This window comes from Gorilla gorilla, chromosome 19 (assembly GCF_029281585.2).
Source record: "Gorilla gorilla gorilla isolate KB3781 chromosome 19, NHGRI_mGorGor1-v2.1_pri, whole genome shotgun sequence".
NCBI lineage: Eukaryota > Metazoa > Chordata > Mammalia > Primates > Hominidae > Gorilla > Gorilla gorilla.
The window spans coordinates 108,827,393-108,845,949 of NC_073243.2; the positions used below are offsets into that span (position 1 = coordinate 108,827,393).

Here is an 18,557-nt window from a genome sequence, read left to right on the forward strand (position 1 = left end):
TGGCTTTATGTTGGAATATATACTCAAAGTTCTTTACTTTTTGGTAGCTCCATATACATTTTCTACCTTAAAAATCTGAAAGATGTTTGGTGGTAATTTCATCAGAAGAAAATATGAGTGTTTTATCCATATAGCTCTGGGTATCTCAGCTTGGCCTTCTGGCTTATGTCCCACTATTAAAGACCCACTATTTAAACCGGTAACCCTGAATGAATGCCAGGCTTAAGTTATCACTGAAAGGGTGCTTGTAAATGTGGACTGTGCCATCTCTATCGCTTCTGGGCCCCGCAGCCACATTTGACTCCATGGGTCTACAGTGGCCAGAGTCATATGCCGTGTGATCGCCTCCTGCGAGGAAGTCAGATGAGGCCCACAGTGCTCTCACTCAGCAGTCCAAACATGTGCAAGGAAGGGCTCAACAGAAAACCATAGAGAGCCTGGCAGGAGGAACTGTGTGTGTAGAGCTGTGTGTACAAGGTGTGTGCACATTGTGTGTGTGCAGGGCTGTGTCTGTGCAAAGTGTGTGTGTTCAGAGTGTGTGCAAGGTGTGCGTGCACGGGGTTGTGTAGGGGATGTGTGTACAAGGCTGTGTCTGTGCAGGGTGTGTGTACAGGGCTGTTTGTATAGGGCTATGTGTGTGTTTAAGACTGTGTGCAAAGTGTGTGTGTTCAGGGTATGTGTGTGCAAGGTGTGTGTACAGGGCTGTGTGTGTGCAGGATGTGTGTGCAGGGTGTGTGTGTGTGTACAGAGTATGTGTATAGGGCTGTGTGAGCGCAGGTTTGTTTGTACAGGGCTGTGTGTGTGCAGGGCATGTGTGTGCAGGGCTGTATGTGTGCAGAGTGTGTGTGTGTGCAGAGGATTGTGTTCGGGAGCCCACACCAAGTCCAGGGCCACCTGCTCTGGGTCTTTCCAGGCATAGTCCTTTGTAGCACCTGCGCTGTGGAGGGCCATGCCTGCAAATGGACTGGAGCACCATGAGATAGCTGGCAGGTCTCTCCAATTTTGATAGAATGAAGCTCTATCTATTCTGTTATTTATTTATTGTTAGACAACTGTTCTTCAGTGCTTCATTTGAGAGGTCCTTGGAATTTGCTTCCAGATGATGGGAGGGGATGTTTGCTGTCACACAAAGCCAGGGACAAACCACTACAATGTAGGCCATGTCACATGGAGGAGCTGCATCTGCCAGGGACAGCTCCCAGGCCGCCGGTGGGACCTGAGGCTGGTGGCGCAGGGGCTCTTGCTGCTGAGCCTCTGAGAATCCGCAGCCCACAGGCTCTGCCCTCACCAGCATGCTTGAGACACAAAGCCAAAATAGAGTCTGTGATCTGAACCACGAAGATGTCACCTCCAACAGTGGTGGACAGAGCAGGCTTTCAGGAGGAGCCACACGCTTTCACCCTCTGCCAACACCTGATAACCAGTCCTGGGGCCTGGCGTTGTAAGTTGTCACTCCATCCTGAACAACGGGATGGAGTGGAGTGTGGAGACCTCTTAGCTAGCCCTGGGGTCTCCTGGGCAGTGCATCTACATCAGGGCACACAAGTGTTCACCAGCACCTGCAACACAGCCACTGTGTGGCCTGTGCCCCTGCCCCTCCTGGTGAGATGCCTGTGACCACCCTGGCATCGCCCCATCAGGGCTGATTGTGAAACGTCCCGGGAAGGGGAGCACCGGCTTTGGCTCTTGGGCCTTCACGAGCTGGACTTCTGACTATGTAAGCGTGGCATCCTGTGTCAGGTCTCGAGTGCTCCAGATGGAAAACATGCTAGTTTTTCATGTGGGATTGCTAAGGATACCAGGAGATGCTCCCTCGCGGGGGATGCGGAAACATCACCTGAGCATGCTGCTGGAACGGGCTGGCTCTGAACGCAGCTGGCGCAGGGCTGAGGCTGTTTTCTTATGTAATGGAGCAGGGTTTCCTTTGCTTATCGTTGTGTTTATTTTTTTTTTCAGGGCCTTTCTTCACTTTCAGTTCATCATTAAAAAGGTTATCATTCAAACCCAAAGTAGCATCAACACCCACCACAGGGAATGGGCAGACTGAGGCCACCAGAAGCATCAGTCCTGCACTTGGGGCCTGCAGGCCCCATTGATCTCACCTCATTAAATTGAGTCTCATCAGCAACTTCACAGGGGTCCCGATAGGGTGCATGCTAAGAATAATACAGCCATTTATAAACCAAGGCACCTTCCATTGTTTTTCTTCACACTCCGTTTAAGAGGCTTGGCCTGGTGGGGACTCTCCCTGTTAGCAGAAAGGAGGCTCCATGGGAAAAGAACGTGGTCATCTGTTTAGCACAGAATCAGCAATTCTTTTAGCAGTTTAGGGCAGGTGAAACTCGGCATCATATTTACACAGTGTCTTCCTCAGAACAGGTTGCTAATGCCTCATTTATTCTCAAGACATCTCTAGCAGAAGTATAAGGAGGGAGGGATGCTGTGGGGTTGTGAAAGGTAGGGAGGCTTCACCTAGAGGAGGGGGCACAGGAAGCTGGAGGAGCTTGCTCAACATCAGGACAGTGTATAAGTGGGAATAAAATCTATACTCTCCACTTCAGGGGCAGAGATGGGCAGGCAGCACCATCTGCCTCTGATGAGGCCGCTGAGTTGAGTGCTCCTGCGCTTGGGGTAGCTCTGCTCCATGCAGTCATTCAGGGCCCCAACACTTGGGCAGTGGTGGACCGGTGGCTCAACTCTCATGTGGGGCGTGGTTCTCTCCCAGGGGATAGAGGCTGGCTCACCCCATTCCCCAGCCTGTCAGTGGTTAGACTATACCCGTGTGCCATTTATGAGGAAAAACATAGACTTGATCAAGGTCAGCCCTTGCTGCTCTGCATAGAGAAACTGTTCTGGGCCCTATTAAAAGCATTGTTTAGCCACCAACATCCATCTGCCTCCTTCAACAATGAGGAATGCCTCTCTCCTGGGGCTTGGTGGCATGTGACAGGCATTTGATATTTGTTGAATTAAACTTAATTCCACATTGAGAGCCTGCAATGTGTAGTGCCAGGGGATATAGCATCTATGCATCCTACCCTTCCAGCGGGCTTTAATGGGTCAAATTATTTAAACAGAAATACCAACATTCTTTTTAAAAAGGGGCACAGGCAGTGAGCATAAGATGTCGAGGTGAAGAGAGGCCACCGTGGTCTTTAGAGGGCAGAGGCCCAGCTAGACCTGAAAGAAGAATTAGGTGCTGCCAATGATTGAAGGAGGTGGGGCTGTGCGCCCAGGACAATGGCTCCCCCAGGGAAGCTGGCGCTGGAGAAATTGTGGGTCAATTTAATAACTCGATGGAAGAGAAAGATGCCTTGGTGGAGAAATTACAAAATGCATCGTCTAGAGAGAGGTCGAATAGGGAGATGAGTCTGTAAGGGGGCATCTGGGTGTGTGTAAGGAGTTGGATTCCAAAGGAATAGTATAAAGAAAGAAAAAGTCAGGTATCGAGACAGTCTTCAGCTCATTCCCTCAGAGAAAAGGACAAAAAGTCACCACTATTTGCATGTTCCATGTTTGTAAACATTCACACACACACATGCACACGCATGAAGTAACTAACAAAAAATTACAAAGAAGCCGATTATTAAATATATTCTCAAAATTGATGTTTCCTGACTAACCAAAGTACCAATTGGCATGGAATAAATTAATTTATTTATAATAGCAACTGAGATAAAAAATTTAAGAATAAATTCAATCTAATGAGAACTTGTAATAGATTTACTGAAAGATATTTAAAAACATGTTCTTGGAGAACTCACAACCCCTTTGTTGTGAGTAGATGAATCTGCTGTAATGAAAAGGTCTGAGTGTGAAGCGGCTCGGGCAGGCAGCGCCGTCTCCCTCTGGTGAGGCTACAGAGTTGAGTGCTCCTGTGCCTGGGGCAGCGTGGTTCCGTGCGGTCACTCGGGGCCCCAGCATTTAGGCTCTGGTGGACGTGTGGCTCCACCGTCATGTGGTTCTCTCCCATGGGATGGAGGCTGGCTCACCTCACTCCTCAGCCTCTCTGTGGGAAGGGAGATAGGAAGTCGGGACAAGTGGCCTGGACTTTAAAAAGATCACCTGGAAATTGTCTTCCTCGCCTTTGGTAGTATTCCCATTGTCCCACATGCAGTCTCTGTGCCATAGCCAGCTGCACAGGGTCCAGGAACTGTGGGCATCTACAACTCGGCGGGTGGTAGCTTCCATCACCAAGAGGAAGGAGGAGAGCGTAGGGACAGTCAGCAGTCCCTGCCATGGGGCAGACGTTACCCTGGAAAGAGACAAGCTTCCTCAGAGTGTTTGTATGTTTAATTCAATTCTAATTCCAATGCACATTTCCGAAAACCTGGTGTGATACTTTTAAAGGTTACCTGGGAGAATAAGCATGTAAGAATAGGCAAGACAATATTTTCAAAGACAAGGTGTACATCTGTGCCTTAATGAACAACATGTTGGTGCCAAACGTACCACAAACCATGACCTGGCTAAGATGAGACAGAAAGATAAATGGAACAAATTAGGAAGTCAGGATATGAATATACTGTAAATACAGAAACTATGTAACACATATCACTGTGGCTTACATGATGCATGTTTATGTATACATGCATTTATACACACACAGAGAAAGGCAGACATGGAGACAGAGACATTGATGAGAGAGATATGCACAGATGAGAGAGGTTGGTCAATTTCCCAACTTTATCCTCTACACATACCCAAAAACATAGCTGTGTTTTAGTTAAGAAAAGTCTGTGCAGATACACTAACATCTGAATAAGATGAAAGAAATATAGATGAATATGCATTAACTATGTAAATACTTACACGATAGAACGTGGCTGCCCCTCCAGAGACCAGTGTGCGTGTGCAGTGGCTGAGTCCTTACAAACCAATGCAGAAAGATTGATTATACAGAAGGATAACGATTAGAAAACTATTAAATTTCTACCCTAGAACATAATCCAAAATAGATGCTAAGTGAAATAAACAGAGATGTGAAAGTTTGAAAGACAGCATGGATGCATTGGGCAGCTCGGGCCTGAGGGGCCTCGGGGACACTGGTGACCGCAAACCCACAGGGCAGGCTCAGCTCAGGGCTGCAGGGCTGCCATCCCGAGAAGACCATGTCCACATCCGGTCAGGAGATAGGAGCCCTGCGCTGCTGAATGCATCTGCATCAGCTCCATCTGCATGTGTTTACCACAAGGCAACAAGCCCACGGATGCCCCGAGATGCAGCCACAGGGATAATCATGGCAAAAGCAGTGGATCCCAACAAGAGTAATGAGATTAATCATTCCTCCTCCAGCAGGAGACGGCAGGGTGTCCTCTCCTCCACCCCAGGTGGCCAACGATTGCACTGTTGTCATGGTGCCATTGTTGGGTTTTGCCAGACAGAACAGGAGGTCAAGGTGTACAGGGAATGACTTCAGCTGCCAGCCTTCAGGAACAATAGCCCACAAGTGTCCCAGGAGGGTGTGTGTGCCAGGGACAGGCACACCTCACAAAGTGTCTCCGGTGGGTATGGAGCATGTTAAAGACAGACGGTCCTGAGGGACGGACGGTGCCTCTCCACCAAGATGCCTCTTTTCTGCCCAGAGAACATGCAGCCCCTGCAAGCCATCCAGGCCATCCCAGCTACCCTCCCTAACCAGCGTGCACCCGCAGCCAAACAGGGCTTCCCGGGTGTCCAGCAGCGCTAGAAGCCTGTACGGTCACTCCCCCTGCTACGGCTTTGGGTCCAAACCCTCTTCCCCTCTTCACTCCTCCCCTGGACCTCAGCAGGTTGTATAGAATCAGAAGACTTTACTGTGTTGTTTGTTAACATCATGGTGCTGAATGCAGCACGGCCACCTGGGAGTGGCATTTAATAAAACAGGGGCTTTAGCCCCGTGGGGCCAGGTGCATTTAGATCGCCTGTTTTACACACTTTCATCACATGTACATATATATGTGTGTATATGTGTGTGTGTGTGTGTGTATTTATCACAGACTTTTTTAGATATGATTTATATACCACCGTTTTTCATTATTGTCTACCTAGAGAGGGTTTTAGGTTATTATTTCCTAATTGCCCCTCATCTAGGAAACTCTCTGTCTGGGTATTGCATGCTTACCTGTAATTGAGGTATATGAAGATTAAGACATTTTATTCCCCATGAAATGTCTGCCCCCGTGGGGAGATACTGGTCCTGCTGAGCTTGCGTGACTTAGACCCCAGCTCTCCACCTTGGACTTACAGTGAAATCACCTGGCCAGCTTAACAAAAAGAAATCACTCACCTCTCTCAGGACCTGCTGAGGGGATCACAGCATCCTTTGCTTTGGGTGAGAGCCTACCAGGTTTCTAATGGGCAGCCAGATCTGAGATCCCTGCTCAGCCTGAGACTCGGCGAGGGGTTCAGGGCTCCCGGGAGCAAGGTGCGGTGTGGGCAGGTTTGAGCAGACGGGCTGCAGAGCCTCGCCATGTGGCATCTTGAGCTGTAGTCCAAGGGACAAAAGAAGAATGAGAGGAAGAAAAGGGTAGGCACTGAGTCATGTCAGTAGTGAGAAGAGGAAAAAGTAATTTTTCAGCAACTCAGGGATATGTTTCTATGCCATAAGCAAAGCAGCTTTTTGGTGCTGTAGAAGAACTGTGGCTAGAAGGATAAAAGGCGGGCATGCTCCCACCCTGCTTCTTCCCAGTCTCCCAGCACGATAAGTCAAGCACCAGTCGAGACAGACAGCATGGGTGGGGGTGCCAGGCACCCCCAAACGCTGTTCACTCCCCGAGTGAAAAGAAAGCCCGCCTCCAATGACCTTGCCTTCCTTTCTTTGTTTCAGGAGAAAAATAAAGGAAAAGAAAGAAAGTGCTTATGACAGAGACAGGGTGGGGGAGAGAGGAGGGTGGGGGGAGAGAAGTGGGTGGTGGGATGGAGGAGAAGGGAGAGAGGAGGAGGGGAGAGAAAGGCTGTTGGTGGGGTGGGGAGACTTGAGCAGGTCTGACCCTGTGGCTGCACTTTGTGTCTGCTGTGTGAGTAGCCTACACAGGGCAAGCAGGTCATCCAGACTCCGCTTACCTTTGGCAGGTCATCCAGACTCCGCTTACCTTTGGCAGGTGTTGACTCCGCTTACCTTTGTCAGGTGCTGGAGGACAAGCTGAAAATCTCTACAACAGGGGACTTTCTTTTTGACTCTCACCTCCACCCCCTAACTCCTCTCCAGCAGCACCCCCATCCCCAGGAGCAGAGGCCTCGGCTCAGGGTTCCCGTTGCCACAGCCCTGATCTGCTCCCTCCAGCCCCTAAAAGCAGAAGCAGCTGCTGCAGTCTGTTTCACACATTGAGAAAGTCAATTAGAAAAATAAACATTGAGTACTTTTGAGCTGCATCCTCTGGTGAGAGAGAGCACTGGCGTTAAGGACAGAGGGTTGGGAGACACCTTGTTCAACCCAGTCATGCCCCAGGGAATGGACTGGATTCCCCAAAGGTGGGGCTTTGTTCAGGGTCCCCAGTAGCCTCATGCCACACCTGGAGGAGAAGGTGGGGCCTTGTTCAGGGTCCCTGGCAGCCTCATGCCACACATGGAGGGGGGTGTCGGGAAGCAAGTGAGTTCTGTTCACCTGAGATGCTGAGGGGCTCTGGGATGCAGTGGCTGAGATTCAGCCGGGCACGGGGGCTGTGGACTTGGGGAGGACGGGCCCCAGCTCCTGAACAACTGTGAGAGGAACAAGAGGCAGGCGGGCTGGGCCGGGTCCAGAGAGGTGCAGGGGACTCATAAGTGCCCACTGCCAAGAGAAGCACTGGAGCTCAACCCGGGGAAGGTGTTTCTCACACCCGGTGTGGCCCAGGACAGGAGGGCCGAGGCACCACTGCATCAGAGCTCAACCCGGGGAAGGCGTTTCTCACACCCGGTGTGGCCCAGGACAGGAGGGCAGAGGCACCACTGTCATCAGAGCTCAACCGGGGAAGGTGTTTCTCACATCCGGTGTGGCCCAGGACCGGAGGGCAGAGGCACCACTGTCATCAGAGCTCAACTGGGGAAGATGTTTCTCACATCTGATGTGGCCCAGGACCGGAGGGCAGAGGCGCCATTGTCATCAGAGCTCAACTGGGGAAGATGTTTCTCACATCTGGTGTGGCCCAGGACGGGAGGGCAGAGGCACCACTGTCATCAGAGCTCAACCGGGGAAGGTGTTTCTCACATCCGGTGTGGCCCAGGACAGGAGGGCTGAGGCACCACTGTCATCAGAGCTCAACCGGGGAAAATGTTTCTCACATCCAGTGTGGCCCAGGACCGGAGGGCAGAGGCACCACTGTCATCAGCGCTCAACTGGGGAAGACGCTTCTCACATCTGGTGTGGCCCAGGACAGGAGGGCCAAAGCACTCTGCCATCCCTGAGTGCTGAGGGCCAGCTGGGCAGGCACCAGGAGGATGCTTAGGGTGACAAGTCTCAAGCAAACGGAGGGATCATTGGGCTGGGCAGGCCTCTAGCCCAGGTGGCAGACTTCATAGGAAGCCAGGTTTGTGAGACCCTCATGCCCAAACCTTTGTCCTCTGCCATGCTGTTCTGTACCCATTCATCAGGGTCAGGGCCGTATTCATACAGGTCCCTACTGCCCCCCAGGCCTCTCTGCCCTTTCTCTGTCCTGCTCACTCAGGGTCCCCTAGCCCTCAGACTTCCTGTTGGTTTTGGCCATTGGGAGGCGCTAGCTTGAGATGAGAGGGCGGGTGGGAAGAGGGGCTGAGGATTTCTTCCTTCGGGGCCCAGGGTCCTGGGGCAGCCTCCTGCTCACTGAAGGGCCTCCTGGAGCAGATTCTGCCGGGAGACCCTGCCAACCTTAATGTCCTCCAACTCAGAGTGCACGGCACGGGTGGGAACGGCTTTGAAGACTGTCCTGACTGCATAGAGAGTTCAGGATGATGTGGGCTCTGCTTCCGCTGTGGCAGAAGGACAAAGGAACAAGCGCTGCTGGTAGCGTGTGTGCCTGGAGAGGCATTGCTGAAAGGCAAATTGGGATCCAGTGCAGCTGTGCTCATTCCTGGAGGTTGGAACCTACTGGAAGGTTTAGAGGCAGGGTGATCCAGACAATAGAAATGTTCCAACAAACATAAAGAATTGAGTCATTAATTTTAGACAATTCCTCTGCAAAATCGCTGTTAAGACAGGCAGGGCTGGGCACGCTCTACCTGTCTCCATGGCTGGCCTCACCCTCTTCCATGCACACTGGGAGCAGGAGGCTGTAGAGGGCAGGGGCTGAGGACTCTTTACCCCGAGCAGGCCATCTGTGGCACAGACGGACTTGTGCAAGAGCATCATTGGAGGCCCTTATGCCAAATAGCTAAATATTTAACAGCCAAAGACCAAGTTAGCAAACAGAGATGTGTTTTATTTTTCTACCTTCTACCTTCAAATATACTTCAAATATACCTTCAAATAATCTGCCTTCAAGATAGCAATGCTACAATGTAGTTGCGGGAGTAAAGTTTTTCAAGGCTGTAGGACGGGACAACAGCAAGGACAGATTCTAAATCTGATCATCGTGCATGTCTGGCTGTCCTATGAATGGGCTGGCAGTTTTCCCAGGAGTGGAAAAATAATGACTTCTGTGATTTATACATTGTAGGTTTAGTTTATGAAATTAATTTTTCTTGCCTTTATGCCAGCAGAATCGCTGATTATATGGTGACGATGGAGATGCCACCTGAGAAATAGCCACAGGAAACCGCTGTTCCCTCTTCGCATCGGTGCGAGAGGGATCTGAATAGCTGAACGTTGTAAGATACTGCTTTGTCAAGGTGTGCGGCTCTGGAGAACACCAGGGTAGCTTGTGCTAACTTCCAGAATCACGAACAAGAGCACAGGAGAGAAGGAAAAGCAGACGAACAACAGGCACTGCTGGGACCCACCTTCATTACTGAGGAATCTGCTGCTGGCCTGCAGTTGGCAGGAAAGAATTGATCCACCGACCAGCTCTGCCTCCCTGCCCCAAGCGCTCTGCGACTCCAGTTTCCCACCCTGGTGCAGTGTCTGTCTCAGCACTGGCACTGGGAAAACCACAGCCTCCGTGGAACCTTTTTCTGAGGCCACGTGGCAATAGACAGGGAGCAGGCTTTTCTCTGACTTGGCCGGTGCACTCGGGAGAGTAGCTGTGCCGTGCAGCCCTGGATAGCACCACCACAGAGGTGCCTGCCTGGCTGGTGATGTGTCTCGTGTGGTTGAGAAGCAAGAGCCCGCCCAGGGCCCTCCTGTCCAGGCTGGGGCCCAGCACCTCCGAGGAATGCCTAGTCACAGGATGAGAGAAAGGGACCGTCTTGAATGTGGTGCCCCGGCTGAAGCTGTGATTCCACTGAACAGACACAGAGAAAAAGGTGGCAGGGCATGTTGACCCCGATGGTCCCATCAAGAGGGACTGGAAGAATGAGTCGGCCAGAGGAGCTTCACTGGCACCTGCTTTGGCATCAGAACAGAGACTCAAGGAGCCCAGGGCTGGTGCTGGATGTGATGGCTTGGAGTAACAGATAGGGTCAGAGGCTGCGGCCAGGGACTCCTGTGCCACCGTGAGGGCTGTCATGCCTGTTGCTGTCACTTCATTTTCTCATCTGAAGAAGGAGATCATTCAGCACATAGGATCACAGGACTGAGCATCCACCCTGACCTCAGAGACCAGGAGGCGGCACAACAGTTTGCTTTCTTTTTAACCTCATGATAAATAAATACAGGCTGTAAAAGAAGTGGGACGCCTCTGTCGTTTCTGGAGAACTGTACAAAAGCAGAGGGTGCACGGCCCCCCTGGCCCCAACTTCCCGAGGAAGCAAGGAAACATCCGGCCTGGAGGAGAGGCGGCTGTACTTCCCACCATCCCCATCACAAGCTGGCACAGCGGGTGGCCTCCATGTCTGAAGCATGGGTAAGCATTGAGTGGGACTCTGCTCCGGGCTCCAGGGTGCTCTGCCTGGATGCTCCTGGACACAGCAGCCTCAGACCCAGGCCTGTAACAGAGCAGGGAGCCTGGGGGCGAGGAGATCGCCTTCACAGTCAGGACCCTCCACTCCACACACCCAGCCACAGGCGCCGCCACTTTGAAACTGCGTGGTGGTCTCCTCACTCGGCGTCCAAGCTCCTCCCTGGTGACTCTGAGCTTTGGTTTGCCAGAGACGGTGCTCATAAGATTCTAAACATGAATTTGTACGGTAATTCAAGTCATATGTTTCTGATACACTGACAATGAACTCACCAAAAAATTTGGCAACTGCCTTTTGGATGTCCCAGCCTCACTTTAAACGTTCTGCGCAATTGCCACTTACACACTCAACAGGCACAAATGTGGAATGCACAGTTTAGAACGTTCGGTGTGGTTTCAAGGTGAGCAAAGCAAAACTTCATTTCCTGGTGTGCCCCTGGGTGCAGTGTGGAGCCCCTCATGCCACACGGACCCCGACCCGCATGAACCCCTGTGCCAAGTGCACAGACCCCGGAACTGACACTGGCATCCCAGGACAGCACCATGAAAGCAACGCAAACCGGCCTCTCGCAGGTCATGTCTTCAACTGTTTGAAGACGTGAAGTCTCAGATAATGAACAATTGTTGAGTCTGGTAATTACGGTAATTACCGCATCGCCAGCGTTAATTCTCACCCCCTCTGCTCTTTGTACACGGTGTGTGGGGAATCCCCTGGTACTTTTTGTTCATTAAATCATTTTTTAAACTCCTGTTAAAAGAGATCTGGAAGAAGGCCATGAGAGTGCCCACCTGTACCCCCACCTGCCCACCAGCTTTCGTTCTGAATCCGCTCATCCCTGGTCCTTCCTGCCTCCACCCTGAGTTTTCCAAACTGTGTTTGCTCAAACTTCTCAGGGCTGTCTCCCGCCGGCCGCTGTCACTGGAAGCTGAGGTGGCTTTGCTGAGATTTAAGTGGATGACGAAAGGGTGCACCAGGGATGAGGACAGCCCTCTCCCAAATCACACAGTAAGAGGAACACGCAGGAACTTCCACCTGAGCCTTAACTCACTTAGGCAGAATTTCACTGGACGCCTGCTATTTGCAGGTCAGTTTGAGATGCTGGGGAGGGACTGGCACAGAGCTTTGGGGTTCCAGGATCCAGTGGAGAGAGCCCTGCCTTAAGGGGGTGTCAGGAAAAATGCTCATGGTTCTCAAGGGGAGGGGCCAGGAGACAGGAGGAAGCTCCACATTTAGAATCGACATCCAGATTCCCTATACAAGGGGGCCAGGGGCGACTGGGCAGGCACCTGGAGATCTCCAGGCCCAAGTGGGGGACATGGAGATGGATGGAAGAGAAGTGGCTTGATTATGATGAGGTTCAGGGAGAAAATCACAACCCTGTGGAGGGTGGAGGATGGCGAGGAAGCAGAAGCCAGGAGGACGAGGAAGCCATCGTGGGGTCCAGACAGAGGTGGGAGCACCAGGCCCAGGCTGGTTCGTGCTGGGCCCAGACATGCTCAGGTGTGGACACTGCAGGGTCCCGGTGAGAAACGAGGCGGGAGGCAGAGGGAAGAGGGCCTAGGGCCACTGTGGTCTCCACCTGGGACCCAGTTCCAGGCTAGGGACGGTTTCTCTGTGCACAGGCTGCCCCACCCTCCACCCACAGGTCACCCTCACTGCTGTACATGGAAGGGATCGAGGTGTCCCCTGCCTACCGCCTTCCCTTCTCTTCTGCCTGTCCCACACCATCAAAGATGATCAATGGGGCAGAACCCTGAATCCAGCCTCCCTGCTCAGCCGTCTCATGGTTCCTTCAAGCTGTCCCAGCCTTATCAGCGCTTCCTTGATTTGGGGTGTGACCCCCTCCAGAGGGGTCTCTGTGACTCAGTTGTAAGACAAGAAGAGGAAAGGCCCCATGCCCAAGCCCTGACTGCCCAGGGAACAGAGCCTCAGAGGAAGCCCCCAGCCAGGAGCACCAGAGCTGGGCGGGAATGAAAGGGCATCCGCCTCCCACCCCCAGCCACTCACCTTCTCTGTTACAGGCTGGGGGGCTGAAATGTTCCTTGTTCTGCTCAAGATCACGTGGCTTTTCTTAGTCCGATTAGGGACAACAGAGAGATAAAAGTTAGCCTAACTTAAGCTCACATTCTCATTAAAGGGGAATTGGATAAAATGCCATCTTCTTGAAGATGCCACAGTTTGTTTTTGTTTTTCTGAGACGGAGTCTCGCTCTGTCACCAGGCTGGAGGGCAATGGCACGATCTCGGCTCACTGCAAGCTCTGCCTCCCGGGTTCAAGTGATTCTCCTGCTTCAGCCTCCCAAGTAGCTGGGACTGCAGGCACGCTCCACCACGCCCAGCTAATTTTTGTATTTTTAGTAAAGATGGGGTTTCACCGTGTTGGCCAGGATGGTCTCAAACTCTTGATCTCATCATCTGCCCGCCTCAGCTTCCCAAAGTGCGGGGATGACAGGCGTAAGCCACCACCACAGTTTTAAGGAGTTGGACGTAAAGCACTATGAACACAACTCACAGGGGTCTGAGTTCAGCTTTCCCGGTGAGGCGAAATGGTTTGTCTGCATGGGATGCGACCTTCTCAGGGAAAACCCATTCTTTGCTTGGAGATCTTTCTCTTCTACCAACTCCATGCCTCTGCTATTGTAAACATCTTTGCAAGCCTGATGTTTTTCCTGTAGAGTGTGGTCCTCTCCAAGGCCGCTGTGTAGCCCAAAGTGGGGGTTAGCGAGGGAATATTTCCCGCGACGTTCTCACCCCCGTCGACTGCATCAGGAAGGGCTTCTCTGGGGTGTCACACAGGCAGTTATTTACTCCTTGTTCAACAGCATGATGAGTAAGGAACGCCGTGTTCAGACTTTTGCAACATCTCAAACTTATTTTTCAAACTTTTAGACAATAAAAGAATCCCAAATGTATTTTGCCAGAGACTTCTAACCATTTGTCAAATCACGTGTAATTCCAGGGAAAGGTCAGCCATGTGTTTCTGATTCATTTGCACTGGGATCTTCAGGCCACGGAAGCCAGTGCTTGGTGGGGAGGCACCATGGAGGCTGGCCAGCCGGTCAGAGGCCAGGGCAGCAGCTCCAGTGTCAAGACAGCATGGGTGGCCTGGGGGTCGTGCCCACCCACTTCCCACCACATGCACCTCCTGGGGTCGTCCATGGTGTCGGCCTCATCATGATTCCAATGCTGCCTTCAGCGGGTTCTCTGTGGGGCCAGACATCCAGATCCGGGGACCAGCTGCTATCGTGGGGTTCAGAGGTCCCAACGCCAAGGAGATTTCTCTTTATGTGCAGTGGAGGCAGCGTGGAGCATTGCTGTCAGAGCTGGGATCAATACTGGTCTCCGTCCTTGAACCTCTGAGCCTCAGTTTCCCTCTCTATCAAATGGGCGTCATAGTGCACAGCTTGCAGCTTTGTGAGAGTCTCGAGTTCTCATGCATGGACAGTTTCTTAACTCCTGGCTCTGTCTCCCTCCCCGGGCTCCCTAGGGAAGCAAGAGTTCTTCCTCCTTTCACCCTTTCAAGCTCTCTGCAGAACATAGGTTCTCCCGTGTGGATTCAAATGTTACTTTTACAATGTATTAGCTGGGTGGCTTAAGTTAGGCAAGTCACTTCATCGATTTTTAGTTTCTCATCTACAAAACGTGCATGGAATAGAACACCTGCCATCTTAAAGGACCATCCAACAGTGTCTCTGAGGGTCCCACTCCGTGCAGCTGCTGCCCAAGGCCCTGAGTGATGGGAAAGTTTAAGGGACACCAGGGCACTGTGTGGATGGAAGCAAGTCTAGACACACCTTCTCACTGCTAGGTTTCACGAAGGGCTGTCCAGGGCCCTCTGCCCAGATGGAAGGAACCTGCCTCCAAAGGTGAAAGCACCTTTACCCCAAGCATCTCAGGCTCCTCTCTCCAGCTCACTGTCCTTGCGCGGTGTTACCTCCATGAGCTTGTCTGCCACAGCAAGTGCAGACCCCACAGTGTGGAGGCCAGCTCCCCTGTGCTCCATGCCCCAGCTGCTGCAGGATGGCCCCACCTTACAGCCTTTTGGGCTCCATTTTACACCAAAAAAGTAAAATAATATTATGGCTTTGCAAGTTTCCTGAAAGGATAAAAATAGAGAAGACATGGAAAAGTGCTTTAGAAACTATTTTAAATTCTTTACAGAGAAATGGTGTCCGTGAAAGTAGGTCCTTCTACCTCCTGCGTGGGGTGTTTGGGAGGGTGGGAGGTAAGAAGGGAGAAGAGGTGACCAAGTTTTGAGATTGCTTTTCCCAGCGACAGGTATCAAGGGAGACGCCTCTTTGGGGCATGTCAGGACCAGTAGTCCACTGCCTTCTTAGCACAGACAAAGCTTCACTTGCACAGCAAAAGGCCCAGTCAGTGATGGCCCGAGGTGCTGCTCTGTGGGCCCCGGGACCGCCGTCCCTGACTAGAGCTCCTCCTGCAGCCCCCTGTTGTGGGGCTGGTTACCCAGCAGGACAGGGACCACCCCAGTGTCATTTCTCCATCTTGGAAAGTGGCCTAGGTTAGTGTATCTGATGAGTTCACTGTCACCTGGGGAGGCCCCACATCCCACGGTCCCCAAAGTGTGGGAGTCTAGAATAGATGCTGGTGTTAGTGTTGAATATAGGACTGGAATGGATTTCACTGAGGGACGTATGGAGGATGCAGGTTTGCTGGGAGGACGGATGAGTGCATGAGGCCACGGGGAAGGGATGGAACGGGCTGAGAGAAGATCGGCCCCAGCCTCTCTTCAGGCCCCACCAACCTCACAGAGCGCCCTTCAGAGCTGGGGTCAAATCTTTCAACAGAAGTTTATCTTTTAACATTATTTTAAACTTTAAAACTTGAAGGCTTTATGATTTACTAATAACTACAAATTCATGAATCGACAATGGGATTAAAATTAAGCATAATGTTCTGTCAAGCATAAAGAATTATTTTTTCTCTTTTTCCTAGAATTATCAATTTTATGAAATAGGTTTGCAGAATAATTCTTTCTGAGTTAAAATCGCTTTTTTTGTAATTCATCAATCTCACAATTGTGGATAATAATCATGTCTATTTATTTTTTCTTAAGTAATCATGGTATTTTCATCAAAATTCATTAGAAGCTGCTCCTAGAAGGACATGCTTTTAAAATATTCAAATTTATAGTTAATGTTTTATTAACCGTATTTAGTCTATAATTATTTTTCTAATGAAAATTATCCTGACTGCACCATCTAATGTTATGAGGCTAGCCGTTCAAACGAAATTCAGAGAAACATTTATGCACAAAGGACTGGGTATTACTCATTTCCAAGGAAGGATTTATGTGCTATATAATTAATTGTTGCTTAAGTTTGACAGTCCATATTTTACTTCAATGCATTATTTACACTGGAGGAGGCTTAGGGGTTCATGCTTTAAAATGTTAGGAAAATACAAGCCTACACATTATCTGAATAGGGGGTGATTGTAGTGCAAAGGATAGTAGCGTGTGTGCCAGGAATGTGGTTTGAATATACTATAATCATTAATACATGAGTGTGTGTGTGTGCATGCGGTTTGTGTATAGAATATGTTAATTCTCCATATATATGTGTATAACTATATACTCTCCATATAATATAGAATAGATACATTGTAGAATTTTACAACAGCTGGCCAACATGAGCCACATCCACAGAAGAGATCTAAAATCCCAAGCAAGACTCCACCCTCGGCTTCAGTGGGTGCGACCCATGGGGAGGGGACCACCCTGGAAGCATCGGGAACCTGCCCTGGAGTCCTGTGTGTGGCATTTGGCAGGACTCACCCTCTCAGGACCCTGAGGTGACTGCTGGGCCTGCCCTTACCGCCAGCATCGCCAGGTCCCAGAGGGTGGTCTTCAAACTTGGGGACTTGGAAGCAGATGCTCCCCTTCCCTGGGCACGCTCTCCTTGGGACGGGCTCCCACCCTGCCTCTGCCTTGACTGTCTTGTACCCAAGTCCATCCCCCCGCCAGTGCCCCTGCACCTTCACAGGCTAGGCGGGGACCTGAATCTTCCTCTGCTGGGTTTGCTGGAAGACTACACATCACTCCTCATTTAGAACATACTTAAACCAAAATAGCTCCAACATCTGTTTTATCATCGTTTAATATGACCCTGTCTTCTCTTTTTCCAAGGACAGAAAATTCCAATAATAATTTTTAGAAAATGCTTTGCAACACAGAGAGAAAGCTCAACATCCCATTGCCCAGGTTCTGCGTGAAGATGACGCACTGTATCCACTTAAAGATTCAAGACCACACGTCAAATGCAGCTAGGTGGAGAGAGGCAGTGCAGATGATATCGCGCCTGGTCTAACTAGCAGCAGAAGGCAGTCATGAAACCTGAGGAGGTCAGACTGCTTCTTTAGGAATCTAGGGGTTGATCCATGGAGGCAAGCACAGTGGGTTATAGAGCCCCAGGGGACACGTGGAAGGAAGGGGCGCGCTGTGTGCAGGGCATGTGAGCCACGTCCCAGGAGCAGCCCTGGATGGATGGGCTCTATGAGGTGGGATGAGGTGGGAGCCCCCCATGCATGGCTGGCTTTGTGGGAGGATCTTGGTGAGCAGCCAGCCATAGAGTGCTCATAGCCATGGAGGAGCAGGACGTGCATGGTCTTTGGGTGAGGCGGCTCATGGGGCTGGGAGCTGGCCCAGACTGGCCCACGGTCCACACACAGTCCATGAACATGGGCCTGGAGGCGAGCTGTACACACCCTGAGTGCCCACATAGAGCAGTCTGCCTGGCTACCTCATTACCTAGGCCAGCACCTGGGCCACAGGGCAATGAAAGACGCTGCCTTCATCAAAGTGGGCACAGTGCCCGTGATCCATGCAATTCCACAGAACGCAGTCATCGTCCTGCTGGGCACCTGACCACCAGCACAAGAATCAGAGCTCTTTGCAGAACAGAAGAAGGGTTACACAGGGTGGCAGCCAGCAGCCTTGCCACGGCTCCCCTGAGTGCTGGGGCAGAGGGCAAAGGGTCTGTTCCCTGCATGACCCTTGACCTGAGCTCTGGGACTAAACTGACAAGGCCAGAAACAGAAGAGGGAGGCTGAGGGGCTCCAGGCAGGGACGAGGGCAGATGCCAAGAACTAACTGCTCCAGGGCCTGTGTGGGACCTGGGGTGACATGGTGAAGGGTTGGTGGAATAGTCGGTGCTCTCCGGAAACACAGACCCAATAGGCTGGATGCAGATGCAAACAGATGTAGATATATGAGAGGAGATTTATGAAGGGAATTGGAGGCTGAGAAGTCCCATGATAGGGACAGGCCCCCGGCACATGGAGATCCAGGGATGCCAACACTGCGGCTCAGTCCAAGTCCGAAGGCCTCAGAACCAGGGACGCTGATGGGGCAATTCTCAGTCTGAGGCCAAAGGCCAGAGAACCTGGGAGGCCACGGGTGCATGTTCCATGGTCCACAGGCTGGAGAACCTGGAGGTCCAAGTTCAGGAGAAGATGGATCTCCCAGCTCCACAAGAAAGAGTACATTTGCCTTTCTTCTGCCATTTTGTTCTCTCCAGGCCCTCAGCCCTCGGCCAATGGCATAGTGCCTGCACACATTAAGTGAGAGTGTAACTCCCTTACCCAGTACACTGCACCAAATGTCTATCT

General features: G+C 51.3%; 1 long non-coding RNA gene across 1 annotated transcript; it reads right to left on the reverse strand.

Annotated features, from left to right (window-relative positions):
• Nucleotides 1–3,634: 3,634 nt before the first annotated feature.
• LOC129527955 (uncharacterized) lies at nt 3,635–13,689 on the reverse strand. Its single transcript, XR_008673066.2, has 4 exons — nt 12,937–13,689; nt 6,269–6,466; nt 4,813–4,868; nt 3,635–4,255 (listed from the first exon to the last, which is right to left on the reverse strand). It is a non-coding gene; the product is annotated as an uncharacterized lncRNA (long non-coding RNA).
• Between the last annotated feature and the right edge of the window lie 4,868 nt (nt 13,690–18,557).